Here is a 23065-nt window from a genome sequence, read left to right on the forward strand (position 1 = left end):
TGTGGTACTTAATGTCAGTAATGTGGCAATGTCAGTAATGTCAGTAATGTGGTAGTGAATGTCAGTAATGTGGTAGTGACAGTCAGTAATGTGGTAGTGAATGTCAGTAATGTGGTACTGAATGTCAGTAATGTGGTAGTGAATGTTAGTAATGTGGTAATGAATGTCAGTAATGTGGTACTTAATGTCAGTAATGAATGTCAGTAATGTGGTAGTGAATGTCAGTAATGTGGTAGTGAATGTCAGTAATGTGGTACTGAATGTCAGTAATGTGGTACTGAATGTCAGTAATGTGGTACTGAATGTCAGTAATGTGGTACTGAATGTCAGTAATGTGGTACTGAATGTCAGTAATGTGGTAGTGAATGTCAGTAATGTGGTACTGAATGTCAGTAATGTGGTACTGAATGTCAGTAATGAATGTCAGTAATGTGGTACTGAATGTCAGTAATGTGGTAGTGAATGTCAGTAATGTGGTACTGAATGTCAGTAATGTGGTACTGTAATGTCAGTAATGTGGTACTGAATGTCAGTAATGTGGTACTGAATGTCAGTAATGTGGTAGTGAATGTCAGTAATGTGGTACTGAATGTCAGTAATGTGGTAGTGAATGTCAGTAATGTGGTAGTGAATGTCAGTAATGTGGTAGTGAATGTCAGTAATGTGGTACAATGTCAGTAATGTGGTAGTGAATGTCAGTAATGTGGTACTGAATGTCAGTAATGTGGTAGTGAATGTCAGTAATGTGGTACTGAATGTCAGTAATGTGGTACTGAATGTCAGTAATGTGGTAGTGAATGTCAGTAATGTGGTAATGAATGTCAGTAATGTGGTACTTAATGTCAGTAATGAATGTCAGTAATGTGGTAGTGAATGTCAGTAATGTGGTATTGAATGTCAGTAATGTGGTACTGAATGTCAGTAATGTGGTACTGAATGTCAGTAATGTGGTAGTGAATGTCAGTAATGTGGTAGTGAATGTCAGTAATGTGGTAGAATGTCAGTAATGTCAGTAGTAATGAATGGTAATGTGGTACTGAATGTCAGTAATGTGGTACTGAATGTCAGTAATGTGGTAGAATGTCAGTAATGTGGTACTGAATGTCAGTAATGTGGTAGTGAATGTCAGTAATGTGGTACTGAATGTCAGTAATGTGGTAGTGAATGTCAGTAATGTGGTACTGAATGTCAGTATGTGGTAGTGTCATAATGGTAGTGAATGTCAGTAATGTGGTAGTGAATGTCAGTAATGTGGTAGAATGTCAGTAATGTGGTAGTGAATGTCAGTAATGTGGTAAATGTGGTAATGTGAATGTCAGTAAGTAATGTGGTACTGAATGTCAGTAATGTGGTACTGAATGTCAGTAATGTGGTACTGAATGTCAGTAATGTGGTAGTGAATGTCAGTAATGTGGTAATGAATGTCAGTAATGTGGTACTGAATGTCAGTAATGTGGTAGTGAATGTCAGTAATGTGGTACTGAATGTCAGTAATGTGGTAGTGAATGTCAGTAATGTGGTCAGTCAGTAATGTGGTATTCAATGTCAGTAATGTGGTACTGAATGTCAGTAATGTGGTAGTGAATGTCAGTAATGTGGTAGTGAATGTCAGTAATGTGGTAGTGAATGTCAGTAATGTGGTAATGTCAGTAATGTGGTACTGAATGTCAGTAATGTGGTACTGAATGTCAGTAATGTGGTACTGAATGTCAGTAATGTGGTACTGAATGTCAGTAATGTGGTACTGAAAGTCAGTAATGTGGTACTGAATGTCAGTAATGTGGTACTGAATGTCAGTAATGTGGTAGTGAATGTCAGTAATGTGGTAATGAATGTCAGTAATGTGGTACTGAATGTCAGTAATGTGGTACTGAATGTCAGTAATGTGGTAATGTGAATGTGTGGTAGTAATGTGTGTATGTGAATGTCAGTAATGTGGTAGTGTGTGTATGTGTAGTAATGTCAGTAATGTGGTAGTGATGTCAGTAATGTGGTATGTGGTAAATGTCAGTAATGTGGTAGTGAATGTCAGTAATGTGGTACTGAATGTCAGTAATGTGGTATGTCAGTGTGAGGTATGTCAGTAATGTGGTACTGAATGTCAGTGGTATGTGGTAATGAATGTCAGTAATGTGGTAATGAAATGTCAGTAATGTGGTACTGAATGTCAGTAATGTGGTAGTGATGTCATGTGGTAGTGAATGTCAGTAATGTGGTATGTCAGTAATGTGGTACTGAATGTCAGTAATGTGGTAGTGAATGTTAGTAATGAGGTAGTGAATGTCAGTAATGTCAGTAATGTGGTCAGTCAGTAATGTGGTCAGTCAGTAATGTGGTACTGAATGTCAGTAATGTGGTACTGAATGTCAGTAATGTGGTAGTGAATGTCAGTAATGTGGTAGTGAATGTCAGTAATGTGGTACTTAATGTCAGTAATGTGGTAGTGAATGTCAGTAATGTGGTAGTGAATGTTAGTAATGAGGTAGTGAATGTCAGTAATGTGGTCAGTCAGTAATGTGGTATACAATGTCAGTAATGTGGTACTGAATGTCAGTAATGTGGTAGTGAATGTCAGTAATGTGGTAGTGAATGTCAGTAATGTAGGTCAGTAATGTGGTAGTGAATGTCAGTAATGTGGTATTGAATGTCAGTAATGTGGTACTGAATGTCAGTAATGTGGTACTTAATGTCAGTAATGTGGTAGTGAATGTCAGTAATGTGGTAGTGAATGTCAGTAATGTGGTAGTGAATGTCAGTAATGTGGTAGTGAATGTCAGTAATGTGGTAATGTCAGTAATGTGGTAGTGAATGTCAGTAATGTGGTACTGAATGTCAGTAATGTGGTACTTAATGTCAGTAATGTGGTACTGAATGTCAGTAATGTGGTAGTGAATGTTAGTAATGAGGTAGTGAATGTCAGTAATGTGGTCAGTCAGTAATGTGGTCAGTCAGTAATGTGGTCAGTCAGTAATGTGGTATTGAATGTCAGTAATGTGGTAGTGAATGTCAGTAATGTGGTAATGAATGTCAGTAATGTGGTACTGTAAGTCAGTAATGTGGTACTTAATGTCAGTAATGTCAGTGTGTGTACTGAATGTCAGTAATGTGGTACTGTCAGTAATGTCAGTAATGTGTAATGTGGTAGTGAATGTCAGTAATGTGGTAGTGAATGTCAGTAATGTGGTACTGAATGTCAGTAATGTGGTAGTGAATGTCAGTAATGTGGTACTGAATGTCAGTAATGTGGTAGTGAATGTCAGTAATGTGGTACAATGTCAGTAATGTGGTACTGAATGTCAGTAATGTGGTACTGAATGTCAGTAATGTGGTACTGAATGTCAGTAATGTGGTACTGAATGTCAGTAATGTGGTAGTGAATGTCAGTAATGTGGTAGTGAATGTCAGTAATGTGGTAGTGAATGTCAGTAATGTGGTACTGAATGTCAGTAATGTGGTACTGAATGTCAGTAATGTGGTAGTGAATGTCAGTAATGTGGTAGTGAATGTCAGTAATGTGGTAGTGAATGTCAGTAATGTGGTAGTGAATGTCAGTAATGTGGTAGTGAATGTTAGTAATGAGGTAGTGAATGTCAGTAATGTGGTCAGTCAGTAATGTGGTATACAATGTCAGTAATGTGGTACTGAATGTCAGTAATGTGGTAGTGAATGTCAGTAATGTGGTAGTGAATGTCAGTAATGTGGTAGTGAATGTCAGTAATGTGGTACTGAATGTCAGTAATGTGGTAGTGAATGTCAGTAATGTGGTACTGAATGTCAGTAATGTGGTAGTGAATGTCAGTAATGTGGTACTGAATGTCAGTAATGTGGTACTGAATGTCAGTAATGTGGTACTGAATGTCAGTAATGTGGTAATGAATGTCAGTAATGTGGTAGGTCAGTAATGTGGTACTGAATGTCAGTAATGTGTGATACAATGTCAGTGATGAGGTACTGAATGTCAGTAATGTGGTACTGAATGTCAGTAATGTGGTACTGAATGTCAGTAATGTGGTAGTGAATGTCAGTGATGTGGTACTGAATGTCAGTAATGTGGTACTGAATGTCAGTAATGTGGTACTGAATGTCAGTAATGTGGTAGTGAATGTCAGTAATGTGGTAGTGAATGTCAGTAATGTGGTACTGAATGTCAGTAATGTGGTACTGTCATGTCAATGTGGTCAGAATGTCAGTATTCCGGGGTCGAAACCCCCCCCTGCTCAAGGCGAAAAAAAATTTCATATCCCGATTTTTTACATTTTTCTGAATGTGGTCAGAAAGCAGCTCGGCTATCCAGCAGACCCCCCCCCCAGACCCCCCACCACGGGCTTCACGCCTGCGGCGCTCGCGGTGTCGGGCTTCACCAGACACCTCGACCCCACCCTGCAAAATTTCCTGCACACACCCCTGCCAGTGCGTCGCATAGCGTTGCTCTTCATTAAGTCCTTGATTCTCTGAACTTAAACAGCAAACAAACATACTGAACAATGAAAGAAATGCAGAAACTTTCACATGCCATTAATAATTTTTCTAGACAGAATAATGTATGGGATTGAAACGGAACAAGCATTTCGAGAGTACTGCTAAAGCACTATATATCAAATACCAGGTCCAAAACTGTTTTTAATCTCCAAAGTTCAAGGGCCATAACTCTATGACAAATGAGTAAATCAATGTGCTCTAGTGATGTCGTTAAACAAAACATATATATATATCTATGCATTGAGGAAAAGCTGGAAGTACTGAAAGCTATAGGGACCAACTTGCTGAACAAGAGAAATGAACTTATATCCAAATGCCGACACCCACCCACATGGATTAACACAGCCACCTAAGCTAAGCCGAAAAAGAATAGCTCGTACCCACTGCACCAGTTGTGACGTCACTGCTTCATGACGTAACGACAGGGCAGTTACACGTTACCTGATGATCGCTCATAGCGTGAAACTTTAAGTAGTAACGGTATATATATATCTATCTATATTTATCTATATCTATATCTATATCTATATATATATATATATATATACACACACACACACACACACACACACATACACACATACATACATTCATTCATTCATTCATTCATTCATTCATTCATTCATTCATTCATTCAGACAACGTATCAAGTGAGCGCTTTACCACTGGGCTACATTCTGCCCCTGCTATTTAAAAAAAAGAAGTTTGTTTTGGTTAACACCACTAGAGCACATCGATTAATTAATCAGCGGCTATTGTATATCAAACATTTAGTAATTCTGACTCTAGTCATCAGAGAGGAAATCCGCTTCATTTCTCCATCAGCAGAAAGGGATGTTTTGTATGCACTTTTCCACAGACAGGATAGCAGATACCACGGCCGTTGACCAGTTGTGGTGCACAGGTCAACCACATCAGTTTAATGGATCCACCGAGGTGATTCGATCCTGCGACGCATGCACCTCAGGCGAGCGCTCAACAAACTGAGCTAAATCCTGTCCCCACCTCTATTATTATGTGCTTGTGGTAAAAGCATTTGTCAAGAGTATAAATAAAGCAACAAGATTCATTCAGAGCGGCGTGCGCTACAAATTAACAGCTTGTTCTGAATGTGCACGTAAAACCTACGTTTCTTTTTTTCTTTTAATTTGAAAGGGTGTGCTCAAAATAGGCAGGCCCAAATTAAGTACAAACATGCTAACATCAAAACATTTCACCTAAAAATCAATGGAATGTTAAGCTGCAATTAGATAAAAATTACTTGGAATGCATTTCTGCATGTGTACAACTCTTTACCAGCTATTATTAAACACTAATGCACTGAAAATAACCTTGGTGAATTTGGAAACAAAATTTATCCCTGCATGTTGTGAGTACAATGTCATAGTGACTATATACATGTAGTCATACATGTACAATACAAAATCCAGTACAAAATAAAGTATCAGGCTCGTTCATTTGCAGATGGCATTCTTCACCGTGGCGGTGACGGGACCGACGTAGCTCAGTGGTAAATCGCTCGCTTGATGCGCGGTCGATTTGGGATCGATCCCCGTCGGTTGGTCCATTGGGCTATTTCTCGTTCCAGCCAGTTCACCATGACAAAAATATCAATTAAAGGTCATGGTATGTGCTATCCTGTCTGTGGAATGGTGCATATTAAAGACCCCTTGCTACTAATGGAAAGATGTAGCGGGTTTCCTTTCTAGGACTATTTATCAAAATGACCAAATGTTTGACATCCAATAGCTCTAGTGGTGTCGCTAAACAAAACAAACTTTAACTTTCGTCACTGTGGCAGACCTTATCAAGAAAAAAAAAATTAAAGGAGTAATTAATTGCTCCCTTAACTTAGCTTACGGTTATATGGTGCCGGACATACCAGGGCGCAAAGCAGAACTTTATATTTACTCGCCAACTGGCTAGTGAATGAAAAAAAATACTAGCCAACTAGAGATTGTTACTCGCCAGGCAAAATATGAAGTACATGTATTAGTATGGATAATTATAATAACATAATTAAAGAACTTTAAACACCAACCTCATCCTGTGTTGTTTATTTTTCTCACGGGTATGTTCAAGATGCACCAGCAGTGAAGAAAATGTTCAAGTCATTAATGTTTAATATTTAGTGTGCCATTAAAATTCTGCCCTACAAACACAACAGTTTCTTCAGTAGAATGTTAAAAGCATAATGGTCTACCTCCCCATAAACAAGATTACATCATATGTCTTGGAGAGGCTACTAGTCGTGATTGCATTAGCTGTAAGTAGGACATGGTGGTTGTAGTGGGGAAAGATGGTTATGCTGAGACAATGTCCTGTGGCCATTCATTTTGACCCACACACCCTGTAGGCTTCCTTGTACCAGAAGACAGCCATTTAGTCACAGAATCCGCAGTATCAAATTCAGCCAGTTCAGGTCCCTCAGCTGAGATAAGAATTAGATCTGACAATCTCCCTACAGACAAGCTACTTCTGACATCTGACTTGATCCGTTTTTGGGCGGAAAAGGCCCTTTCACACTCTGCTGAACTAATGGGAAGAACGAGCATTATCTCAACTAGATGAAGCACATTTCTGAAGTCATCTTTGTAAGGCTCTTTCCTCAGTAGCAGCTGCCACAGATCAGAATAGGCTTTATCCTTAAAGGAATTTGACACCAGCACTTTCAGCTGCCTCCATTCAGTTGGAATAACTTCGATGTCACATGCAGCAGCCCTCAGGGGGGCCTCAAACCAGTTAGACAACACTTCAATGTCCTGATTACGAAATATCATCAGCTCTTTTTTTGAGTCTGGCCATGTGTCATGATGAAAAATGTTGAATTTTTTCACATCCTGAGCACCACCATCTTTATTGGTTCCAAGAAGATTTTGAAATCGATCCTGTAATTCTTTAACAGTTATGTCAACAGTTTTTCCAACAGCCTGTGATAATGTGTCTTCATATTCCATTATGTCTCCCTTCATCTCAATCCCCTGGAATGTACAGAATTCAGAGTCATTTGTCTTCTGACCTTCCATACACATAAGAAATTTCTCCTGGAGCCCACCAGAAATGGGTGCATCCTTCATGATGCTGGTGGTTTCCACACAATCCTGAATTGCTGATACTACAGTGGGTAGTATTAGATTCCTTGACTGAATCTTCAGACTCAACAAAGCCACCTCTCCAAAAAGGTCTGCAAGGAAATGGCAGAATGCAACAAATTTTAAACTTGTCATCTGCTTTTTAACTCTTGTTACCTCTCTGTTTAATGTCAATGTTTTTACTGGTAGCTGCTAAACTTTCCATGTGAGTGCATACTGCTGCATAGTGACCATAGTCGGATGCCAAATCTCCACCCTTCTTCCCCTCAAGAAAGACTCTCAATGCCCTGTCAAGATGAGGGACCCACCTAGTTCCCTTCACTGGTGTTGGGCTGTATATCCTAGCTTCCAACTCATCACCAATCGTTTTGAGTTCCCTCTTGCTCTTAGGGATGATAAGTCTTCCATATCAACTGCAAACAATCTGAAACTGCTAGAACCATGGGACTCTTGTTTTGTAGCTGAAGTAACGCCAATTCTAACCAATGAGCCATGCAGTGGAAATCAATTAAATGTGGGGTAATTTCTCGCAACTTTGCCACAACTCCATTTCTCTGCCCCATGTTTACACTGGCACCATCAGCACAGAAACCAACCAGTTTAGTTTTTAAATCTTCACCTAATCCCATTTCAGAGACAGCATCTTTAATTGCAGACACAACACCATCGGCATGGGCATGTTCTAGTTCCTTAAGTGCTAACAATTTATTTTCTGGGAGACCAGATTTATTTAATGAGCGAACATATATCACCTCATTCTCGGATATGGAACTGTCTGTTGCACCATCTATCATCAGTGAAAAATAATTAGCTTGAGCTAATTCTTTTGCACTATTTTCCTTTATTGTCTTAGCAATCGTTGAAAGCATTTCGGCACACTTCACATCATTAGCATATCCTGGTGTAATAGCAAGACCGTTTTTCTTTTGTAGGATTAAAAGAGTTTTATATTTTTTGAAAGACATTTCTTCTTTGGCTATGCAATAAGCTGTGTTAAATTTAACCTTTAGCTCTGTGACAGTATTTTCGTCAGACTTTGTCTCAATGGCATTAAACTCTTTTGCAATTTTAGACTGTTGAACTGGTTGCTTCAGTGTTAAATTGAGAATGTGGTCACGGCACCTTGTTTGACGACGACTTTCACTGTGTGAACGAATGTTTTCACGTTTAAATTTGTTAGATCCAGCAACAAAATCAGTAGTACCCGCTAAACCGGTACCCGCTTTACGACAGTATTCGCAATACATGTGATTCTTATTTTTATCGTATCTTAAAAATTCAAAATCTAATAACCAGGATTCTCGAAATGAACGCTCTGTTTGAACTTCACCGTGTTTTTTTTGTTTTTTCGTGTCTGTTTGACCACCAGATTCATCGTCTAAAACACGTTTACTTACAGGCGTAATGGAATTTCTCTGGAAATATGCAGTTATAGTCGCAGGTTTCTTGTTTCCAGTCGACATAACTCATAAATAATCCGTTTCCAAGAATCCAGAAACAAATCATCAATTAGGCCCTATTTTGTTTTACTTTCCTTTGTAAACCGTTTTTTAATTGGGTTACGCGATTCCGACAAGTATACCGACGGCTACAGTTACCGAAACTAGGACGTATTTTATTTATTTATTTATTTTTGTTCACGATATGCTATCGTTACCAACAACTTTCTCGAACGTTTTTTTAAAATTTATTTAGCATATTCCCGCCATGTAACATTTAGCTTAACTTTAGGTTTTCCGAACACCTAGATCGTCAAGTCGGCCGGAGAGCTCCGAGTGTGATATCCGCAAACAGAGCAAAATGCAGAAGTGTATGTTTACAGTTTCGATCATTAGTATATGTGTCGTCTGACTGATTAGTGAAATAAATGTTCCAGTGACAGCTTCATTCTGAAAAAATAATCCACTCGCCAAAAGGCTAGTGTTTTGAAAATTTAAATCGCCATAACAGAATTTCACTCGCATATGCGAGTGTTTCACTCGCAGTATTGCGCCCTGCATACATGTGTATGGTTAAGGACCAGACATATTGAGAGAGAGGAAACCTGCTGTCGTTACTTCATAGGCTACTCTTTTCGATTAGCAGCAAGTGATCTTTTATATGCATCATCCCACAGACAGGATAAAACATACCACAGCCTTTGATGTACCAGTCGCGATGCACTGGCTGGAGGGAAAAATAGCTCAATGGGCTTACCGATGGGGATCGATCCCGCACCGACCGCGCGTCGAGCGAGCGCTGTACCACTGGGCTACGTCCTGCCCCCTACAGTTCTTTGTACTTCCCTGCACTCACTCTGCATCGTAACAATGTCCACTGTCGTTCATAAGGCTGGTCTCACCCACAGCACTAATGATGGCTAGTCGTAGTAGGTTATGGCATTTCATTTCAACTTATTTTCGTGATTACATCCAATTAAGGTTCGAGCACGCTGTCCTGGTCACACACCTCAGCTATCTGGGCTGTCTGTCCAAAACAGTGGGTTAGTTATTGGTTGGTTAGTGGTTAGTGAGAGAGAAGAGGGTGTAGTGGCCTTACACCTACCCACTGAGCCCTTAAGAACTCGCTCTGGATTGGAGCCGGTACCGGGATGCAAACCCTGTACCACGAGGCAGTGTGAAAAGCAATCCGGAAAACCTTATGTGGGATAGACTGACTGACAGACAGACAGACAGCCATACATACATACACACAGACAGGGATGAAACCTAGATAGTCCAATTCGGTTGAACCAGTAGAGGTCTAATAAGATGGAATTCAAGAGAGAAAAAGAAAAGTGGCTGAGGAAATTAAAAAAAAGAAAGAAAGAAAGATAGAAAGAAAGATGAAAGAAAGAAGAGAAAATTGCTTATGAACACTCACTGCTTCTGGCGAGTTGATCACCCCCGTGTTGTAGCCGAACTGAAACGAACCCATGGCGGCTCCGAATATTGCCACAAGAAGTGACAGCGTAACTTTCTGAAATAATAACAAAGAAAACAAATTCAGAAAAACATAGAAACTCCCTTCCCTCGTGGGGCGGGGCGTAGCCCAGTGGTACAGCGTTCACTCGATGCGCGGTCGGTCTAGGATCGATCCCCATCGGTGATCCCATTGGGCTATTTCTCGTTCCAGCCAGTGCACCACGACTGGCATATCAAAGGCCGTGGTATGTACTACCTTGTCTGTGGGATGGTGCATATAAAAGATCCCTTGCTGCTAATCGAAAAGAGTAGCCCATGAAGTGGCGACAGCGGGTTTCCTCTCTCAGTATCTGTGTGGTGCTTAACCATATGTCTGACGCCACATAACCGTCTATAAAATGTGTTGAGTGCGTCGTTAAATAAAACATTTCTTTCTTTTTTTCCCTTCCCTCGTATAGGCCTAACCCCTGCAATTGTTCACGGCAATCGACAATCGGCAATGCCGTGGAGATTACAGTGGAGATTTTAATTCTCAGTCACATTTGGGTTTTTTTGCCTTCAGCTATATTCATGTTTTTTTCCCCAATGTTGTTTTAGGTATTTTTTTTGCCGTGAACAGTTTCTTAATTGCAGGGATTAGCTCGAACATTTGCAAGTGCTGTTCGCCTAGCGAGAGTTGCATCCGGGTCAATAAACGCACATTAAATATAAAGGTATATTTGTTTATTCCGCGAAGTGTAGTATTAAAGGGACATTCTGAGTTTGCTGTATTGTAAGATGTTTCCGACTAATAACATATTTCTACGATTAAACTTGCATATTAAATATATTTTCTTGTTTAGAATATCAGTGTCTGTATATTCAATATGTTTCTGGTCGTCTTAATATTTGTAAGAAGCCCAAACTGGGTTTTGTCTTCAAATAATTTCGTACGTACGAAAAAACTATATTTTAGGAAATAAGATGAAATTTAACCTAGTACAAATATTAGAAAGATTAGAAACACGTTTAATATACAGCCACTAATATTTTATGCAGAAAAATATATTTGATATGTAATTACAATCGTTAAAAAGTCTCTCTTAGTCGATAACATCTTAAAAGGTGCAGCAAACTCAGGAATGTCCCTTTAAATTTGTCTATATTTAAATAAGAATTGTTTGTAAGTTTTGTGTGAATTTATCGATGTATAACAGTTACAAATTACATAAACCAAAATTATTTACCAAAAACATTGTTTTTTTTAACAGAATGATGGGGCGGACTATACATCTGTGACTGTTATACATCGATAAATTCACAACAAAATGACGAACAATTCTTCTAATTACAAACGGCACAACTTATTTAGTTAAAACTACACAATTCATAAATCAGTTTGTAATGTTCTTCCCATGATCTGTTTTACGTAATGACTTCCCATTTGACGTAAAAGTATTTAACGTCAAACATAGGATTATTGTTATATTAGAGTAGGAATAGCTTGCGCAATATTAATATTTATTACCCATATGGTATATACGGGGTAATATTTTTTCGATCTCTGCACAGTGTGCAGATTGCTTCTACAACCACTGATTGGCTGGCTTAAAAATCACGACGTTTGGTTGGTTGCTTGCCATGGCCGGAACTTCACTTTCATTCATATAATATTTCCATTCATGAGTCAGATTACACATACGTTATTCGATCTACAAAGATTTACAAAAACAAATGGACTCATTTGTTTCGTAAACATGAAATGGTATATTTTCATAAGCAGCGGCTTTAGTAGTTTCTAGTATATAAAAATAATTATTTTCAAATGCAAATACAGTTGTATTATTTTGTACTGTAAACATTTGGCTGTGAAAAGAATGCCGTTATTCTATGATGTCACTTACATTACGTTATGTAATGTGCGTAAGATTATATGACGTAATGGCTGATGGCTTTGTTGTAGACTGCAGAGGAATTTTTACATTAAAAATCAGTTAAAATTGACAATGGGTAAAAAAGAGAATAACCAACTCGCTACGAGGAATTATGAATTATCTGTCCCGAGTTTACTCGGGTTTACAACAGTCATTCACTCTGCATAACATATTAGTGGCTGTATATTAAACGTGTTTCTGATCGTTCTAATATTTGTACTAGGTTAAATTTCATTTTATTTCCTAAAATATTCTTTTTTCGTACGTATGAAATTATTTGAAAACAAAATCCAGTTTGGGCTTCTTAGAAATATTAAGACGAGCAGAAACACATTGAATATACAGACACTGATATTCTAAACAAAAAAATATATTTAATATGTAAGTTTAATCGTAGAAATATTTTATTAGTCGGAAACATCTTACAAAGCAGCAAACTCAGGAATGCCCCTTTAAAGAAATATACTCTGTCAAAAAAGAAACGCATAGGCGAAATATTCATGGAATTCTCTCTTTAATACAAAGTGGCATAATTTCCTTATTTATGATCGTATCACAGTCACATTTGACATGAGCATGTGACAATGTTCTTGCTATGGACTGACGGCAATGGAGGCGTTTTCGTCACCGAACAGCGTCACACGAGGGCGCTGAAATAAGTATTTGTGTGGCCACCACCAGCAGCAATCACTGCGCGACATCTCCTTGGCATAGACTGAATGAGTCTCTGAATCCGTGCACGTGAAATCCTAGCCCATTCTTCCTGCAGTGCATGTGGCAGTTGCGGAAGCGTCTGAGGCTACGGGTCACGCTTGCGTACAGTGGTACACGTCTGTCCAGTTCGTCCCATAGAATCTAATGTTCAATGGGGGTTGAGATCTGGCGATCTTGATGGCCATGGCAGCACATTGATGCTCTCATTCTGTAGGAAATCCATTGTTACACGTGCCGTATGCGGCCTGGCATTGTCCTGCTGAAAGAGATCTCTCTGTCGATCCAAAATATATAGCATTTGACGGCGAAGAATTTCATCTCGATAGCGTACAGCTGTCAGGTTGCCTTGTACGAACACAAGTTCCCTTCTGCCGGTGTATGAGATGGCTCCCCACATCATGACACTCCCTCCACCGAATCTATCAACATGGGCGACGCAGTTGTTGGCAAAACATTCATTGCAGCGTGTGTAAACACGTTGTCGTCCATCACGTCGCTGTAGAAGGAAACGTGACTCGTCGCTGAACCATACTCGCTGCCAGTTTCCCAAGTTCCACCCCTGTACATTCGTGCACCAGCGAACAAGTAAATGTCGATGTTGATGTTGCAGGACGGGGCCAACATACGGTCTCCTAGCCCGTAAACCAGCTTCTCGAAGTCGGTTCCGAATGGTTTGTGCATACACCCTTCTGAAACTAGGTATGCGTCCAGCAGTGTTCGTTGCTGTGGCAGTTTGGTGACGCAAGTGCAGAACCCGGATGTAGCGATCTTGTGCTGCAGTTGTTATGCGAGATCTTCCACTTCTGGGCCGGTCTTCAGCTGATTGAAACTGCTGGTACCTGTCCCAGAGACGTGAAATGGTGCTCCGATGGACGTTCATGTGGCGTGCGACTGCTGGAGGCGGCCTATTGCAATGTTTCGATTCGTCAGGTTTAGTTTTGGCATCTTGTAACTCGTCTGCGTCGAAATGGAAATGATGCATCATTGCAGCTTTAAATACCCATCACTACCCCAATCTTTTCCCCGAGATTCACATGCAAAAATCTAACCATTTCACGACAATTTCCTGCAAATGCTGTCCCATTCCAGGAACATTAACAAACATGGTCATTCTGCAACATTGTACAAAAACAACAACAATATTTTGTAAAATCAAACACTTTTCTTCTTTCCCTATCACCTATGCGCTTCTTTTTTGACAGAGTATATAATATGTGTACAATTTTCCACCAGAAGTATATCATATATATATTGTTAGTTAGGTTTTTTTTTTTTAAATATTTGTTATTTATTTATAAGTATTTTTACTTTTTTGAATACTATAATTTAATATGTACCTTTAATAATCATGATACATACCCCATGGGAGCCTCGTTCTCGATGCTCTTCTTCGGTGTCGGACAAATCTGCCGGGTTTCCCATAATGCCTCGAAACAATACAGGCACTTCTGCTAAAATCTATAACCTCTGACGATCAGTCGGCTGTCACTTTGACTTTAATACAGCAACTTATGATAATGAGGGAACGCGTCACTGTGAAAATCCACCAATGATAATCAAACCTTGGTCATGGTAGGCAGGTCCTGAAACAAAACAGCATCTGTGTGAAATCCAGGTCGAATTTTTATGCCTAGGGCCGTACCCTCCGGGGGGGGGGAGCTGCCCCCCCCCCCCCCCCCGAGAATCTTGTCCTTTTTTTTTTCTTCATATATCTCCAGTAATAGCATAGAAATGTTTAATCTTTATAGTATGTTAAAAATTATTGATAAAATTTAGTGCCCCCCCCCCCCCCCCCCCTGGATTTGGTCAGGGTACGGCCCTGATGCCTAGCAATTTTCTATGGCCATTTGGGTCACTGAACACGAATCTGGTGGAATTTGTGGTCTGCGGCCAAGTTTTATATCCAGAAATGTAATTTATTCAAAATGGTGGCCAAATTTCATCATTTGACATGAATTTAAACGTTTTTAGAGCTAATCCGTGTAATATATCAATATATAGGTTTTGGGGGTTGTAAAACATGCTTAGACTTACGAGAAATACAGAAAAATTAAGTATGAGAGTAGTTCAAAGCCAAAATCAAGAAAATATTTTAAAATGTCAATTACTGATTAATAATGCGGAGCGGGACGTAGCCCAGTGGTAAAGCGTTCGCTTGATGCGCGGTCGGTTTGGGATCGATCCCTGTCAGTGGGCCCATTGGGCTATTTCTCGCTCCAGCAAGTGCACCATGACTGGTACACCAAAGGCCGTGGTATGTGCTATCCTGTCTATGGGATGGTGCATATAAAAGATCCCTTGCTGCCAATCGAAAAGAGTAGCCCATGAAGTGGCGACAGCGGGTTTCCTCCTTCAATATCTTTGTGGTCAACCATATATCTGACGCCATATAACCGTAAATAAAATGTGTTGAGTGCGTCGTTAAATAAAACATTTCTTTCTTTTCTTTTACTAAACCTTATCAGTCTGTTTGAATAACCATCATTCAGCCTGACACTGACACCAGCCACACCTCCAACATTGACATAATGTATATCCAAACAGTACACAAGACTCCTTTACAACTCACCGACTGGATTCTCTAAAAATCTAAAAATAAATTAACCCCTGTGGCAGAATTAATTTCCCTTCTTTTCGTGCTGCTTCTTCTCTTATGCTACGTTCCTTCTCTGTTCACATATTTTTTTCGTATGCCAGTCAAAGGAACATAATCTTCCAGAATGGAAGGTGTAATGTCGCATAGCATTGCCCGTGTTGTACTGAACATGTTTTGAAAACACCTGGGGCGTAGCCAGAGAGCCTTTGTCTTTTCTTCTGGTACTTAATATATAGAAAGCGTGCTACTTATAAGATAGGCAACTGTGAAACAGTTATCGTTTTGGTTGGTATCCGTGAGCCTGTTGACAGGACTCGCCGAACAAGTTTAACATTCTGTCCACACTTTTTTCAACAATAAAGGTATAGACCCATGTTTCGGTATTAAAGGGACATTCCTGAGTTTGCTGCAGGGTGTATACTACCAAATCAAATCCCATAGACGACAATAGTAACATATGTGGCTAAAACTCCTACCTGCAACGTATCAACCGACATAAACGCCACGGATATAAATACTACCACCCCTTACACTTAAAGTGAATCAGAAAAAAATGGGGGTCAAGCTGCTCGTTTCTGAGATAACGGGTAGCGTCTATGACTACCCTAGTTTCGCACAAAATTCGAGTACTTTTTTTTACAGGTACCCCATACATGTTTCAAGCACAAGGCTACTTGACACATTGGTACTAGATGAAATAAAATTGCAAATTTTTTTTACCCAGATGAAACTATTATTTTTTACAACCAACACACTCACATTTATAACCAATCACAGGACTTGTGGTGTTCATTTCTCTATCAAAAGTTCGGTGCACCTCGAACTTTGACCCAGCCGAACTTTGACCCAGCCGGAAGTTATTTGGTTTAGTACTACCTGCACTTTTTAAGATATTATCTTCTAACAAATACTTTTTAACGATTGTATTTACATATCAAATATATTTTCCTGCATAAACTATTAGTGACTATATTAAACGTCTTTCTGATTGTTCTAATATTTTTATATATATATATATATATTTTTTTTTTCGTACGTACGAAATTATTTGAAGACAAAATCCAGTTTGGGCTTCTTACAAATATTAAGACGACCAGAAACACATTGAATACACAGACACTGATATTTTAAACAAGAAAATATATACTGAACAAAAAAAGAAACTTCCGATTTGTACATATAGTATTTGTTGTGTTAAAAAATTCATTGTGTAATGAAATTATATAGGTAGTGATTAGCCTTGAGCTGTATTATCAGGATTCATGAATTTTATCGATTGTTTTTGCACTGTTAATCGCCCACAACGTGAAATTCAATTTGCACGTGCATGCATGGTTCGACATGTCCCGTGTAGTATTCGGTCAATTTGTTTTACTTGTGTTACTCACATTGTTGTCAAGTGAACGAAAACGCTTCAAAATTTGTAAACAAATTAACGTTTTTCACATTGTAGCATTTTTAGTATGCCAAGAATACCCAATCATTTACGCGAACGGGCGATTGGCATGCTTGATGCTGGCATGTCTACAGAAGACGTTGCAAGGCATGTTGGGAGTTGTAGTCGAGCGATACGAAATCTTCGCGTAAGATTTCGAACGACAGGAAGCACCAACGACTTGCCACGTCGTGGACGTCCGCGTGTTACAACGCGTGGTCAAGACCGCTATATCATGAACACGCATTTGCGCAATCGATTCCAAACTGCCACTGCTACTGCTGCTAAAACACCTGGTTTTCATAATAACCGAATCAGTGGGCAAACTGTTCGTAATCGTCTGCGGGAGAACGGTTTACATGCACGACGTCCTTACGTCGGATGCGTTTTAACGCAACGTCATCGTCTAAATCGTCTTAATTGGGCACGTGTACACGCTTGTTGGATACGACGACGCTGGAATACCGTTCTTTTTTCGGATGAATCCAGATTTTCTTTACAACGTGGTGATGGCAGGGTGCGCGTCTACCGTAGGAGAAATGGACGCTATGCTGACTGTTGTGTTCTTGAACGAGATCGTTTCGGGGGTGGGGGTTGTGTCATGGTCTGGGCAGCCATTGCCCATGGTTATCGTTCACCACTAGTCGTCATTGATGGCAATTTAAATGCTCAACGTTACCGCGATGACATTCTCGCTCATCACGTCATTCCTCTGTTCCATAACAACGCCAACATCTCGATTTTTCAGCATGATAATGCCACCTCTCATACAGCTAGAGACACTGTAAATTTTCTTAGGACAAATAACATTGATTTCATTGATGACTGGCCCGCTAAAAGTCCTGATCTCAACCCCATCGAGCATGTCTGGGATAGTCTGGACAGACGATTGAGGCGGCGTCCCAACCCACCCGCTAACGTCAACGAACTTCGTCAAGCGCTCATTCAGGAATGGAACAATACTCCACAGGCAGAAATCAACACTTTAGTCAATTCTATGCGCCTGCGATGCACTGCAGTGGTCAATTCAAGAGGTGGTCATACCCGTTATTAAGTGGGTGAGTTGTTTTTTAACCCCTACCACACTTGGTCAAAATTTCTCCCAGTTTCTGTTAACCTATGGCCATGATTTTTGCACCAAACGATGCATCATGGAACACTCTTTAAACGCATATATAACAATTATTCCCCCGGTTTGTTTCCATCAAGTTATGTTCAAGCAAAGTTAGCGGAAGTTTCTTATTTTGTTCAGTATATTTAATATGTAAGTTTACTCGTAGAAATATTTTATTAGTCGGAAACCTATTACAATGCAGCAAACTCAGGAATCTCCCTTTAAATATGGTGAAGACATGACCCACATACAAATTGTTCACTCAAGCTGCTAGTAAAATATTAAAATTCCATGATATCCCGTAGGGAAAGTGACATTTGTAGTGCAAAAAGGCAGGAAAAACCTCTATATGAAATCTATGCCATTTGAAAATGTCATTTACGTGTTATGCCACCCAGAAAATCCATATATAGATATATTACATGGGGTGTAGGATGTAAATGCTACAAAATACACAAATGAGATGAAATTTTGCCGCCATTTTGAATAAATTAAAGTTCCGGATATAAAAAGTTGTCGTTTACAAAAAAGTCCACCGGATTCGTGTTCAGTGACCACAAATAACCATAGAAATGATGAGGCATATTTATCTAATGTAAAAAACCAGTATTTATTTGCCCAAGCCTAATTTTGTTCTAGAGTATTAAAACTGTCTATTTCACAGTTTCCCGTGTCGCACCTGCAGTTTGGTGTAGCTTTATCGGTGTGTGTCTCAGGCGTGAACACAGAGCCTCAGTTTGGGGGTCAAGTGGCACTACCGTACTACCCCTGTTAAAGGGACATTCCTGAGTTTGTTGCAATTTTTAAAGATGTTATCGACTAACTGAAACTTTTTAACCATTGTAATTACATACCAAATATATTTTGCTGCATAAAATATTAGTGGCTGTATATTAAACGTGTTTCTGACCGTTCTAATATTTGTACTTAGTTAAATTTCGTTTTATTTCCTAAACAAAAGAATTCGTACGTACGAAATTATTTGAAGACAAAATCCAGTTTGGGCTCCTTACAAATGTTAAGACGACCAGAAATAGATTGAATATACAGACACTGATATTCTAAACAAGAAAATATATTTAATATGTAAGTTTAATCGTAGAAATATGTTATTAGTTGGAAACATCTTACAATGCAGCAAACTCGGGAATGTCCCTTTAAGAGAAACATCTTACAAAGGAGCAAACTCAGGAATGTCCCTTTAACCAGTATCCTAACCAGACGCGAGCAATGCGAGCGAGGCTCGCGTCCGGTCAGGATACAGCTTACTTTTGCTATTTGATAGTATACATGGATGTCCGGACTATCTCACAAGTGAAAATTATCCAGAATCCCTGTAGGGTAAACATGCAAAAATGACGTCATCAAAATGGCGCCCGTTTTCATTATATATTTTAAGCAGTCAAGTAAAATGATATGGATGTTCCGGACAAAAGCGTAAAATTTGGTCTACATGTTACCAATGCCTCAATTTTCAACTTCTAATAGGAACCAATTGTCCAACATACATTATAGTGGCCAGATTGGATTCCAAGATGGCCACCATGTAAAAAAAAAAAAACCCACCCAAAACTCATTAGGACCAATAACTCAACACACATGCTACCTAGGGTCGTAAGGTTTTGGTCTAACTGTACATTTTTAAGGGCAAGGAATGCAATTATTTTATTTAAAATATCACCAGATAGATTTTGGTAAACTCAAAACGGAACGAAATATGTATGTAAATAACGAAATAGAGAGAAAAATTAGTGAAGAAAACTGTTGTGAGATACCAGCTTCTCGCTTTAATATTGTGTTGTAGATAGACTATAATAAGACAAAACATAAGGTAATCAATTTATTATGAGATCTTTAGTTAAAACTAGAGAACACAATGACATTGTAGTCACATTATGCTTTGCTGTTTTTATAAGCTGGCACACAGGCCAGGAGCTTTTATTGAGCCTTTAATTCTGACAATAACGTAAACATTTCGATGTACTGCATTCCTCTGACTTGCAAGCATAAATATTCACTGCCTGTCTCCATTTGGTAAAATAGTAAAATAAATTGTTCAAATGACTCACTAGTCAGGCGACTACAATGTTGCAAGCGACTGGAGCGTAAACGCGCTGGAAATAATTTAGTAGATGTTCGGGCCGCTTAGCGCACATGCAAATCAAGGGCAGATAAGTATGTTTCTAATAGAGGCTATGATCTTAGCACGTAAGACCAATTAAGACCAACGGAGAAGTAGACTGGACCAACCACATTTCATTCCATATATTATATTAACAGAATAACAAATAAAACGATGAAACATTTTATAAAACTATCAGAAAAGATAACATTTTAATGAACATTTTAGTGAACGATATTTAAGGATTAGTTTGAAAGTTTGAATAGGGGTTATGAGTTAATATAGTACTCGAATAGACCTCGTGTAATATCATTTTACTAAGCAGACCCAAGACAAAGACTGTATCCGAATTGTCCATTATTACGCAGGTAATCATCAGTGAGCCCCTTTATCTTGGTCTCCCAAAGACGTGTTCGTAACTATTCCTGTTGATCACAAAACATATTGCACACAATCTGACGACCAATAATAGTAACAGGAAACTTTATTAAGTCAAAAAATAAAAGAACAAGTCGATGACTACTCCACGATTCAGTAGTAACAAAGGGCCTTTGTTGCAAGCGACTGGAGCGTAAACGCGCTGGAAATAATTTAGTAGATGTTCGGGCCGCTTAGCGCACATGCAAATCAAGGGCAGATAAGTATGTTTCTAATAGAGGCTATGATCTTAGCACGTAAGACCAATTAAGACCAACGGAGAAGTAGACTTAACAGGGGTTTTTTTTTCCAACTTATTTTCGTGCTTTTATCTAATTAAAGTTCAAGCACGCCTTCCTTGGCACACACCTCAGCTATCTGGGTTGTCTGTCCAGGACAGTGGGTTAGTTGCTAGTGAGTTAGTGGTAAGTGAGAGAGAAGAGGGTGTAGTGGTTTTACACCTACCCACTGAGCCCTTAAGAACTCGGGCTGCGAACCCTGTGCCTATCAGCCTGTAGTCCGATGGCTTAATCACTGCGTCACCAAGGCCGGTGTAGACCATGGGGACCACACTTATGGTAAACTACACAGGAACCCTGGACTGGTTGTCTGCATTAAAAGTCCATCCCCACCCCTCTGCAGTGTGTACATTTTGTTAACTCGCTTCATTATTGAGCCATATTTCAACTTGATAGGCAACGTGTTTTGCCCCTACCACACCATCCCACCCCCACACACTACCGACTCCGGTCGGGCTGCTGGTAATCCCTTGCACCTGTCAGTGCGGGAGGTCCTCTGTCCCACCTACCCCAACCTTTTTCCTGTGCCCATAACAGGCGTGCGCTACAAAAGCTTGCTCTGAATGTGCACGTAAAACCCTATGCCTATGATTAACTTGTTTTGAGTACTGCGGTAGGGCATCCTGTGTGAATGGACCCGCCTCGGTGGCGCAGTGGTTAAGCCATCGGACTACAGATTGGTAGGTACAGGGTTCGCAGACCGGTACAGGCTCCAACCCAGAGCGAGTTCTTAAGGGATCAATGGCCACTACACCCTCTTCTTTCTCACTAACCACCAACAACTAACCCTCTGTCCTGGACTGACAGCCCAGATAGCTGAGGTGTGTGCCCAGGACAGCGTGCTTGAACCTTAATTGGATATAAACAAGAAAAAAGTTGAAATGAAATGAAGATAGGCAGGACCGGGGATTCCTTTAATACGTTTTCCCCAATTTCCTCCTGGTAAGCTCCCCGTCGGTGGGCACATTGGGCTATTCCTCGTTCCAGCCAGTGCACCACGACTGGTATATCAAAGGCCGTGGTATGTGCTATCCTGTCTGTGGGATGGTGCATATAAAAGACCCTTTGCTACTATTGGAAAAATGTAGCGGGTATCCTTTCTAAGACTTTATGTCAAAATTACCAAATGTTTGACATCCAATAGCCGATGATTAGTAAATCAATGTGCTCTAGTGGTGTCGTTAAAAACACTGGGTGGAGCCGGTAACGGGCTGCGAACCCTGTACCTACCAGTCTTATGTCCGATGACTTAAGCACGACACCACCGAGGCCGTTTATAAAGCTACCAAAACGACGCCCACGAGTTTAAAGAGCCACCATCACTTAGCTGCTTGAGAAAAGCAGACGTGTTTTCTATTCCCAAGGCTCGATATATTTCATCAACGTCAATTCTAGGTGTCCGTAATCTGTCAGGAAATTAGTCTGCGAGTGACAGGCGCGCTCATTCAGAATTAATGTCGTAGAGACATATCGGTTCCTTCTCTATTTGGGGCCCTTCAAGAATCACGTTGCTCAACGTGTATTCTTACCGCCTGTCTCCCTTTCCCCAACCGGCCACGGTGGTGTGGTGGTTAGGCCATCGGTCTACAGGCTGGTAGGTACTGGGTTTGGATCCCAGTCGAGGCTTGGGATTTTTAATCCAGATACCGACTCCAAACCCTGAGTGAGTGCTCCGCAAGGCTCAATGGGTAGGTGTAAACCACTTGCACCGACCAGTGATCGATAACTGGTTCAACAAAGGCCATGGTTTGTGCTATCCTGCCTGTGGGAAGCACAAATAAAAGATCCCTTGCTGCTTATCGGAAAGAGTAGCCCATGAAGTGGCGACAGCGGGTTACCTCTCAAAATCTGTGTGGTCCGTAACCATATGTCTGACGCCATATAACCGTAAATAAAATGGTTATTCCCCCCCCCCCCCCCCCGTCTCGTACGCTTACGAACAAAGTTTGTTTTGTTTAACACCACTAGAGCACATTGATTA

General features: G+C 39.9%; 1 long non-coding RNA gene across 1 annotated transcript in view; it reads right to left on the minus strand.

Annotated features, from left to right (window-relative positions):
- Positions 1-4407: 4407 nt before the first annotated feature.
- The window catches only part of LOC121373845, a 38294-nt gene continuing 19636 nt past the window's right edge, over positions 4408-23065 (minus strand). The window contains exons 2-4 of the long non-coding RNA XR_005958146.1: positions 14461-14684; positions 10434-10529; positions 4408-4451 (exon numbers count right to left, since the gene is read on the minus strand). This is a non-coding gene — a long non-coding RNA (uncharacterized LOC121373845). The remainder of the gene's footprint in view (positions 4452-10433; positions 10530-14460; positions 14685-23065) is intronic.

The sequence above is a fragment of the Gigantopelta aegis genome, chromosome 5 (genome assembly GCF_016097555.1).
Source record: "Gigantopelta aegis isolate Gae_Host chromosome 5, Gae_host_genome, whole genome shotgun sequence".
Lineage (NCBI taxonomy): Eukaryota > Metazoa > Mollusca > Gastropoda > Neomphalida > Peltospiridae > Gigantopelta > Gigantopelta aegis.